This window comes from Mandrillus leucophaeus, unplaced genomic scaffold (assembly GCF_000951045.1).
Source record: "Mandrillus leucophaeus isolate KB7577 unplaced genomic scaffold, Mleu.le_1.0 Scaffold4, whole genome shotgun sequence".
Lineage (NCBI taxonomy): Eukaryota > Metazoa > Chordata > Mammalia > Primates > Cercopithecidae > Mandrillus > Mandrillus leucophaeus.
This window is the reverse complement of record NW_012104253.1, coordinates 6,847,477-6,857,831: the sequence shown is the minus strand read 5'-3', so window position 1 is coordinate 6,857,831 and position 10,355 is coordinate 6,847,477. Positions and strand designations below refer to the sequence as shown.

Here is a 10,355-nt window from a genome sequence, read left to right as displayed (position 1 = left end):
AAAAAAAAATCTGACAGTTAAGGGAATTGAGGATTTGGGGAGGTAGAATGTGCTTCTTTAAGTTGGTGGATTTTTAATTTCTTTCCTTTTCTTTCTTGTTTTTTTTAATTTGGTTTTGAATAATCAGTGGTGTTAAAGTGTCTACTCACTATTGCTGGCAACTTCTGATGAAGAAGAATACATGATTACAGTCATATAAATAGAGATACTTTTGGTGCTAATTTATATATTGAGTATATTCAAAGAGTAATTGATCTTTCCTTTACCCTCAAAATCCACCCTCAGTTATTAGGGCTATTTTGAGATCTTTTAGGGTTTGCTGTAGGTTGAGCCTTAGAGGGAAACTCCAATGTCTAGTAGAAAACTTCAAGGAATAGGATTGACTTTATTAACTTGGAAAACACAATAGCCTGGGGGAATACAGATTTAGACAAACACAGCAATTATTGACTGAATGTTTCCTTTTTGAACCTTGTACTGTTAGAGCACAAAGGTGCTTTTCAGTGACCTCTGGGTTCTCTATGGTAAGTTCATGTGCATGAGAAGGTTCTTCCTGTGTCTTTTCATTCTGTTGTTGGGTTTTTCTGCACCTTTTAACAGTCTTCTCTCCACCTCTCTTGGTCGTTTAGTTGAGTGTTCTCTAGGGCTAAATCTCAAAAAGACTGTCTTAAACCAGGCTTTCAAACAATTTCAGCTTTCTTCCTTGAGCTCGGCATGGCTGCCCAAATAACAATGGCACCATCCACCTTCCCCACTGGCATAGTACGAAGCCTGGCAAGATAAGTCATGGATATTCCACTCTTAAAGATGCCCACTGAATCATGTTTAGAATCTAGTGTGAGCTGCCTGCAGCCGTATGCAGTAAATTGATATTGTTGCTGTTTTAGTGAAGCGTTTTCTGGACTAGAAAGACTGCTATAGCAACATGCAAAATGTAATAGGTTTTCGAACAAAATAATCTACTATGTAGGATGAAACATTATGGCTTTTTAGCATTTATTGGTCAGAAAACATCCCGTGCACAAGCTTTTACATTTTTTGTGTGAATTAAAAATTTTTTAAAATAAATGTATTGCTCAGTACATCTTTTAACACATTGTTCCAGGCAATAGTTATCATTTTTTCATTTTTCAAATTTGCAGAGATTTTAAAAGATCTTGGAGCAAGGTAGGTACTGTGAAACAGGCACTTTTATATACTAGTTACAGGGGGTAAATTGATATAATTTGTATGGAAGACAATTTGCCAATATGCCTTTGGAGACATTAAATATGTTGGTATCCTTTGACCCAGTAATTCTATTTCCAGGAATTCATTCCAAGCAAGTAATCCAACATAGGTAGCTCTTTTCCATAAATTGGCTTATTTAAACATTACCCGAAATTATAAAGGAAAAAATATTGGAAATTACAAAATGCCCTTAAACAGATGAATGACTAGCTAACATTTTGTGTATATGTATAAGGTTATGTTAATAAAGAAATTTTAGTGATATAAAGAAAATGCTTATTGATAAAGGTAAAGTCAAAATAGAGAAATCAAAATTGTGTGAACAGTGTGAACTCAATTCCATAAAATGTATATGCATAGAATATGAAAAAGAAATCATAGCAAAATATTTATTCTTTCTTGTCTCCTGTTCTTAAAGTTATACACAATTTTTCCTTTTCTTCTTACTTTTTTCTGTGTTATAAATATGTAAAATAATTAAAGACATCGTAAGTAATAAAAATAATTTGACCTAAATTTTGTGTGTGTGTATGTGTGTGTGTGTATCAATGAAGACTTTTTTGTTTTGTTTTTATTTATGTTTTCTTTAGGAAAATAAAATATGTCTAGTAAGAAAGATGAGACAAAGAAAGAGTTGGGGTAAGTTCACATTTTTCAAACCAACTTGTGCTTCTAAAATAAAATTCTGCCTCTCCACACACTGGGTTCCTGGAAGCTGACCAAAATCTGCTCAGTAATATTAACTCCACTTAAAAAAAGGAAGAGAACATATTGAACTGCATTCACTTATGGTCTGGGTGCTTGGAAGAAATCAGTTGGTGAGTACCAAAGTGATGACTGCATGTTTCTATTTGCATTTTGAAAATTGACAGATAATTGAAAGGAATCAGCATATGAAATTTCTCCAAGGAAGCCAGCTGAGAAGCCCGAGGAACCCTGCCTACGGAGGCCTCCTGGTGCCTGAAGTCTGGTGGCAGAATGTTCTAGAACTGTATACCTCTTTGGTTATTGTTGAATAGAATCTCTGCCTGTGTGCTGGGGACTGAGAATAGCTCCATCTGGTTGTCCAGCCAGTGCAATGACAACACCCCATATTCAAAGCTTCCTTTCCATCATTTTTGTCAATTATGATTTCTGCAAAATCGCTGATACCCTACATGAGAAATAATCAGAAACAGTAATCCATCTTGGTGCCATTTAAATATCCACAGAGATATTTTGTCAGAGAACAGTCTTGGCAGACATTCTTTTAAAATATATTTATTGGTTTTTTAAGTGGAAATAGCAGCAATGCCTTCACCTTATGCAAGTACTCAATAAACATATTTTTAAATAATCATGAAAATTGAACAATATTTTAAAGGTTTCAGACATGCACAAAATATACATGCTGATAGAATTTTTTAAAGTGAAATCCATATAGAAGTGTAAAGAAATGGTGAATACTCCCTAATTTAAAAAAAAAATACAATAAAGATATTTGTGGAGGGAGGGAGGAAGGTAGTTAGGAAGAGGGGAAAATTGGGTTAGGGAGCAGAAAGAGAGAGAGAATTACAAGAAATGCTAGTAACAAAAGCATGTACTTTTGGTTGTAGCTGTGTAAGTTTGGAAATAAAATACCAATGTGGAAACATAAACCTGAATTTACCACTTCACTATCCCCCTGGGGTAGGGGTATAGGCACTAAGAAGCAAACAGGATTCATCTGAGAACATCGGTTGCATGTCTCTATACTTCAGTGTTCAAGTCTCCCACAAAATGTATTTATTTAGCAAATGTCACCCAAAACAGCTTGGTAGCAGATGAGGTTTATTTAATGGCAGTAAAACAGGTGAAACATTCCCTACATTTTTCGTCTCTGTTTATGTTTCTATCAGAAAAAAAAAAAAAAGTGAGCTAGTTACAGCTCTTTACACACTCACACAGAACCATGGCATATATTTGAGAAATAACACAAATTTTGCTTAGTAACTGGCTTGGAAAATAGAAATCCCTGTATTTTCTCAAAGCAATTTATGATTTTTCTGCCCAGAGGACAGGATCATCAAATCCAGACTCAACTTCACTTTATTTTTATTTTATTTTATTTTAAATGCTTTCCCTTCAAGATTTGCAGTCTCAATTTGGCATCCGTTTTAAGTTCTTTTAAGTCTTATGTTCTCTTCCTATTTTAGCTTTACTATGCTTTGGAGTGTCCTCTCAGTAAGGAAAAAAAATCCACCCGATCTCTTCCCCAGCCCTTTCATCTGTAACCTTTCTACAAGTAAATGCTAATTGAAAAAGAAAGAACACCACTAATCTTGGAATTTAAATGCATTTAACAAAACCAATCTCACTCTAAATTGTTGTTTCGCCATTCCCTTTTCCCTAACAGATGTCGAGAAACTGCAATTCCTATTAAGAACACTTGACTGTTTACTCAGCACGAGAACTTCAGCCCCAGCCTGCATCAATCTAAATGCGTTTCGAGACGTCAGGCCCCCGAAAAGTGCAGACGGTTAGTCGGTTATTTTTAAATGTAATCTTCACATAAAAGAATCACTGCACTTTCCCTTTCACTTCGTCATCGCTTCTCTTTTTTAACGATGGCATCAAGCAAAGGCGTAGAAGGGAATTTTATGACCGTTCCATTTAAGTTGTTTTCGGCATGAGCTAGTGGATTTGTCATGCGGTGAATTAAATTATTAGTTAAGTTTGTAAATTGATTGGGAAAATAATGTGCCGTCCGATATTCTACAGCCTACATGCTTAACACGAGGGATGGAGTTGTGGTCTCTTGATGGTGTGTGCATGCGTGTGGTGCCGCGGATAGAGAGGTTGAGGCAAAAGGAGTGTTGTGATGGGGTCTCGGGCTTGGCAAGGGCTGGTGGGTGGGGAACGAGAGGAACCTCGTGTCCACATCTGAATCTCGAAAATCCTTGCATTCACTTGGCCTGATCCTCAGAGCATCGTATCATATTTGTCATTTGTTTAAAAGCACTTGTTCAGCAGTTGGCATGTAACATACATATACTGCACACGCAAGCTGCGTGATTTTGCTGTGCTGTGTTTGCACCCGGTTTCTGGGGCCCTTGTCATCTTGCCAACACCAAGCTGCACAATTTGGAAAGATGTATTTTCAGAATTCTCGGCATTTTCACATGTTTTCCCTTTTCAGTTCACTGTCCCTCTTACTCAACTTATTAAGAATGGAAAAAAAAATGCAGATGAGGAAATAGCATCAACTTAAAACTGGAAAAAACATTCCCTATTTGGAATGAAAGGGAAACATGTGCATGTGTGGGGCCCCTGATGATATGCCAGGCATATCGAGTATACCGAGTATACCGTAGGATCACCTGGAGTCTGCACAGCCTCTGGATATCATGACTTTTGCTTGCTCCATTTTATAGATGAGAAAACTGAGGATCTACAAGGTTGATCTGACTTCAGAGCTAATCTGTTAAAGATGCCAGGCCAGCACTGAAGCTTATGCTTCATTAGCCAAACCACACAGACTTTCCTTTCTCATTCCTTTTTAAAAATCTTTGTAAAGAGATATTTGAACTAGCTGGGAGCAGTGGCTCATGCCTGTAATCCCAGCATTTTGGGAGGCCAAGGTAGGTGGATCATTTGAGATCAGGAGTTCGAGACCAGCCTGGCAAACATGGTGAAATTCCATCTCTGCTAAAAATATAAAAATTTGCCAGGTGTGGTGGCACGTGCCTGTAATCCCAGCTACTTGGGAGGCTGAGGCAGGAGAGTCGCTTGAGCCTGGGAAGCTGAGGTTGCGGTGAGCCGAGATCACACCACTGCAGCCCAGTCTGGGTGAGAGAGTGAGAGAGTGAGGCCATGTCTCAGACAAAGAAAAAAAAAGATACTTGAACACATACATTTAGTCTTTGACCACGTGGTAAACTTCTGAAGGATGGATGCTTGTTCTGATTTAACTGTGTCTAGTCCCCAGCACTTGTTCCCTCCTGCTAGCCATATATTTGTGGTCAAATGGTAAATTACAGAATTACTAAGTGCATTCATTGCTAGACTTGCAGTCACACCAGCCTCCTCTGTGTGATTTTCAAGCAGACGTTAATTTTGCTGGCCTGTAATATACAAAAGAAATATCGAGGTTGGGGGTGGTGCATTTGGGACCTAGCCTCCAAGTCTTTTGGTGTGTCTGGTTCAGGTTAAGAATCATCTTCTCTCATGTTTTCTCATTGATTTTCATGCCTTTGAGTTTGGCTATGTGTCTGAGCTGGGTCAGAACAGGCCTGAATTTGGAGGCTGGAAGTCCAGGCCGACTGGGGGTTCTGGGCTCTAGAATCCAGGGGCCTCGTTCTGCACTTCACTCTCAAGTAGCTTCAGAAGGATTATCTTGTCTGAGAGTCCGTGTCCTCCTCATGATGGCAAAAAGTAACAGTCCCTCTATCCACCTCCATCTCTCAAGGATACTGCAAAGTGCAGTAGCTTGTCTGGTAAATGTACAGTAAGTTCCAGTTACATTTAGTAGAAGTGATAAATTTTGGAATTTATGCAAGGTGCAGTGCCTCAAACTAGCACCACGGGCTTTTCCCTTTTGCTCCTGCCTCTGTCTTATTTTCTGCCTGTGCCCCTGCTGGGTTCCCTGCCTCCCTTCTCTTTCTTCCTGCTTGCTGCTCAGTCCTGAGTTCCTATTTTCCACCCCCTGCATCTTCCGTCTTCCTTTCTTAACTCCTTTTCCACTTTCCCCAGGCCTCCATTCCCCATCCCTTATTTGCAAATCCTGCTCTCAGGCTTTGCTTGCTCTTGGTAAGGTGGAGCAATAGGCATGGCACTCCTGAGAGGCACAGGAGGAAGCACTTTCCGTTGTCTTGAGGGAGGACAGGCTCCCAGGAATCACAGCTCACCCCAGGGGTGTTTTGATGAGGTGGAACTGGCTTGGAGCAGAATCCAGAGCAGAAGGCTAGTTAAGTTTTATGTACTTGAGATGCTTAGACACTTAGAATCCTTCTGCCCTGGCTGAAAGGCTTGACCCTACATCTCTCTGGAGAGTCAGAAGGAGGAATCCAAGCTTTGGTGGTCTCTCTGGCACAGCATTTGCATATGCTAAGTGTATCAGGCTAGTTTTCTGCTTGTAATCTTCCAGTTTCCGGAGACTAGATCACAAGAGGAGGAGGTGAATGTGGCAAGGGAGAGGAAGGGAGACATTAAGATTTAAAATCTTAAAATAGTTTAGGCCAATTCCTTCCTTTTATGTAGGAAGAAATCAATCTCAGAGAGTTCAAGAGACTTTTGCAGACTCACAGAGCAAAAAAAGAGGAGAAAAATCCAAACCTATGTTTCTTGATGTTTGTTTGTTTGTTTTCTCTATTCTATACTGATAGAAATGGAAAGGGAAAGAGGAAGAAATTAAATCAGGAGATGAGACGGAAGAAGAGAAATCAGAGGATCTAGTCCAATTGTTCTTTCCAAACAATCCATTGGCTAAACCCCACATGCTGGATTTAGAATCAAAGGACCAAGTAATGAGCCACGTGAAATTGAACAAGTCATTTGAATTCTCCTACTTCCGGTTCCCTTATCCACTCAGCAACGCATTAGAGCATTCCTTTGATTCTTCCTTTAAAAGATCCAGATTGAAATTTGATATCGGTTGGATTTGTGCCCCCACCAAATCTCATGTTGAATTGTAATCCCCAGTGTTGGAGGAGGGGCCTGGTGGGAGGTACTTGGATCATGGGGGTGGACTTCCCCCTTGCTGTTGCTGTGACAGTGAATAAGTTCTCAGGAGATCATGTTGTTTAAAACTGTGTAGCCCCTTCCCCACTCTCTCTCTTTCTCCTGCTTCAGCCATGTAAAATGTGCCTGCTTCTCCTTCACCTCCCACCATGATTGTAAGTTTCCTGAGGCTTCCCCAGCCACGCTTCCTGTACAGCCTGGGGAACCATGAGCCAATTAAACCTCTTTCTTTATAAATTACCCAGTCTCAGGTATTTCTTTATAGCAGTATGAGAATAGCCTAACACAAAATTCAATTAGCACTGAATTTACCTACCTTATCCCCTACAATGTATAAGCCAGGAATAATTCAATACTTCCAGTCAGCTTTTGAGTAATCTTCACTATCTCATTTTACAGAGAGTGAGACTGAACTTGAAGCTTCCTACGTGTATACCTTTTTTTTTTCATTTAGGGGAAGCAAATTGACTGTAGTGGAAAGAACACAAACTTTAGAATCAGGTGCATTTTTGTTTATTTTTTTTAAACCACTTTCTATGTTTCTCAGCATTATGTAATGACTCTAAACTTCAATTTTCTCAACTGTCAAAGGAAATGAGGAAGTTGACCCTGAAGAAATAATGGGGGCTAAGTGGGAACATGTACATGGAGGCCCTCGCTAGAGGAGCTGGCTCTCCAGGAGGTGAAAGTGAGAGAAACACACACATCACCTGCTGTACTTCAGTTTGGAGCTTGGTTCTTAAGGTGGGTGAACAGAGTAGATAAAGAAAGATTAAAAAATCTTCCTACATATGTAATTGCATTCTGTTCATTCAGAGAATTAAACTGAGCCCCCACTAGGATTGAGTCATGCTTCGTGGTTTTGAAACTGTCAGAATGCTTGAGAAAACAACAACAAACAACTATTACTGGTGGGTGAAGAAACAAGAAAGTTCTTAATGAGGCAAAAACAATGGCTGCTAGAGCAAGCTCCGGTCCCACAGAGCACTAATGGTTCCCACGCATTCCCGGGCTCCTCCTGTGCAGTGGGCCCCCTGGGCCTCACATGTAAAAGCAAAAAGGAAATAAATAGAACCATGAAATGCATAGTGTATCTATGTAAGCATCTTATCCCTAGCCTCAGAAAAAAAATGAGAAGAATGAATAGGAGGTCGGTTGACTGTAGTAACTTGAAGTCTATGTTCTTAGATAAGGATCCAGGTGGTCCCTGTGTAGAAGATAATAAAGAAATGCATGGTCTACCGTTGTATAGGCTTTTGGGAGGATTTGAGAAGGGTGAGAATTACAGGCTCTGCTGCAACCTTGCCAGGCATCTACAAGGTTGCCCGAGAACCCTTGTGCAAAAACTCAACCAGACTTTCCAAAGCCCCTGCAGACGCTTCATTGGCATTCAGCTTTGTTTAAAACAAAACAATACAAAAAATAGTTCAAATTTGCTATTACAGCCTTCTTGCCTCCCTTCCCTCACACAAAGCAGCCCTGAGCCCAGCCCCATTGTTGTGAGAGCCTGCCCACCTCTCACTTTGTGCTTCTTTGTCCTGCGTATTCACCTGGCTTGCCTTTCCCATTTCCATATCTGACCCATCCTTCACATTGCGAATGTGTCTTTCACTGGGAGCCGCTCGACTCCTTTAGCCCTAGGCTGCCTCCCTGCTGTCTGGGATCCGCAGGGCCTCCTCTGCTGCACTGACTTCTTCTTCTTCTAAATTGCAGTTCTTTCTTCCCTGGGCCACTCTCCCCTGAACCAACCCTGGGTTGGTTCTGATGACACTAGCACACTTCCGCAAGTCTCAGCTCTGTGTGTGCCAAGCAGAGTGTCGGGTACATTCATGAGTGTTCATGCACATGTGAGTGGACATACAGGAGCCACTGCTCTGGAGTGTCTACCAGAGGGGCATTCACTGCAGTGCCTTTGAGGCTGGGCTCTGTGCTAGGCTTTCTGCTCTGTGCTTTTGAAACCACGTGGCTTAGGTTGGAATTCTGGCTTGGCCACTTCCTGGATGTGATCTTGGGTGAATTCCTTAAATTCTTGATACCTCACCTGTTTCCTCCTCCGTCAGGTGGAGAGATTCCTCACCAAAGGAAGAGATTAATGCTGCATATCTCCCTGGGTGTTGTGAGGATTAAAGGAGTTGATACGTATAAAACCCAGAACCAGACTCGGGCATTGTTAGTGTTCCATACAGGCCAGCACTTTGGATGTAGAGGACATGGGCAGGGAGGCTTGGAGAGATTTGTCAGTCCAATCGCTGCCCATGCAGATCCAGGAACTCACATACAGAGAGGCCCAGAGCCTGTGTCAAGCCAGTTGGGTGACAGGCTCAGACAAGTCTCTGACTCTGTGGACAGTGGACATTATCATGAGTGCCTGTGTGTGTGTGTGTGTGTGTGTGTGTGAGAGAGAGAGAGAGAAGGTCCTATGGTCACAGCTCTAGAAAATCATTATCCGTGTGTGTGTGTGTGTGTGAGAGAGAGAGAGAGAGAGAGAAAGAGAGAGAGAGAGAGACATACAGAGAAGTGGGAGGATGGAGGCTTAGGGAGAGAAGACAACGCCAGCCTGTTTCCAAATCTGAGCAGATTTCTAATTAGGATAACATTCAGCCATTCTTACAAGAAAATATAAGAAAGGGGGAACTCATCTCTGGGCCTGCTTAGAAGTACGCGGTGGCAGAAGGTAATCAAGCTTCCTTGAACCTCTGTAACTGCTTGGCTCAGAATCTGGCACGAGCTATCTTTGTTTCCCTATCTTTTCCTGAAGCCTTTAGCAATCGCTAACAATCCTATTTACCCTGTGTACCAGACAAACACTGTTACCGTCGCCATCTCACTATTTTTATCTAATATTGAAATTTCTCTTCCTAAGAGCAGCCCTGAATATATTACGATATCTGCTGAATAAATGATGTGCGTAATATACTGTGCAGAGATGGTATTTATGAAGCCCAGGTCTAGCTAAAGAGAAGGAATCATTCAGTTCTCATTTGAAAGGAAATTCAATTGGATAAATTTTCAAGAAAGCAAAGTCATGTATTTTTTTTTAAACATCTATACAAACTTTTGGATTCAAGGCCAATTTTTTCCTATCCCTCCATGAGAGAGATTGCCCTGCCATTTGTAAAATCGAGGTTGTCTCCCTGTTCCTATGTGAGGCATGTCCCATTAGTACCATCATCATATTAGTAGAATAAATATAATGATATATCAAACACATTTAACAGTGTCTGAGACATCACAAATCACTCTCTCTAAATGTCTCTGAGTTAAAGGGGCTTTAAAGGCCTCCCATTTTGCAGGGGAGGAGGCTGTACAACAATAGGCAGTGCTAGGAAGTGGATAGACGATTTCTCAATGACCCTTCCAGCTCTACGAAGTGTTTTAATATTCATCACACAATTTTCTTTCTTTTTTTTTTTTTGAGACGGAGTCTC

General features: G+C 40.9%; 1 long non-coding RNA gene across 1 annotated transcript in view; it reads right to left on the bottom strand.

The window, feature by feature from the left end:
- Window positions 1-1,344: 1,344 nt before the first annotated feature.
- Window positions 1,345-10,355, bottom strand: part of LOC105547891 — a 75,174-nt gene continuing 66,163 nt past the window's right edge. The window contains exon 4 of the long non-coding RNA XR_001007304.1: window positions 1,345-2,383. This is a non-coding gene — a long non-coding RNA (uncharacterized LOC105547891). The remainder of the gene's footprint in view (window positions 2,384-10,355) is intronic.